This window comes from Mizuhopecten yessoensis, unplaced genomic scaffold (assembly GCF_002113885.1).
Source record: "Mizuhopecten yessoensis strain PY_sf001 unplaced genomic scaffold, ASM211388v2 scaffold2137, whole genome shotgun sequence".
NCBI lineage: Eukaryota > Metazoa > Mollusca > Bivalvia > Pectinida > Pectinidae > Mizuhopecten > Mizuhopecten yessoensis.
Genome location: NW_018404396.1, coordinates 1,651 through 2,324, shown reverse-complemented (window position 1 = coordinate 2,324; position 674 = coordinate 1,651).

Below are 674 nucleotides of genomic sequence, written 5' to 3'. Positions count from 1 at the left end.
TACCTAAGTCAAACTTGATACTAAGTAAGTTTGTTTAAACCAAACAGTTTGCCACAGTCTGCCATGAGGTCTTGACATTTGAACCATGGTGTGCTGTCAAGGTGCAGTTCTGACTCCATGCATCAGGAATAACTTGTGTCAAATCTCTAAACAGGGTTTCAAATAATTGTATAAATATTCTTTCATTAGTCCTCACCAACATTGTGGATTGTGTATGGCGAATTTAGTGATATATGTTTGCATGGGAAATAAAAAAATAAAAAAATAAATATTTATAAAAATTGTTATGTTTTAAGTATGGTGTAGAGAATAAGAAATCTTGTACCAGAAATCTATCATTAAATATCATCATTAAATTAAATATAAAAATAAAATCAGTTAAAGGGATAGCTTTGGAAAGTCACCACTGTTCTTTAAAAATTTCTAGCTTGTCTAAACACTAGAATAAGACTGTCCAAATACTTCATGTCAACTCGATAAGTAATAAATTACTTAATTTACAAGTACATGTACCATAAGGCCTAGGCCTGTTACTTACCACAAATCTACGTCAGTAATACAACTATCTATAGTAAAGCTAGTAAAGACCTTTAGTCCAGAATTATAATTTTTTGTTATAATAAGACATTATAACTCTTACATAATCTATCGCAATCACTGGGACTCCTGCTGCG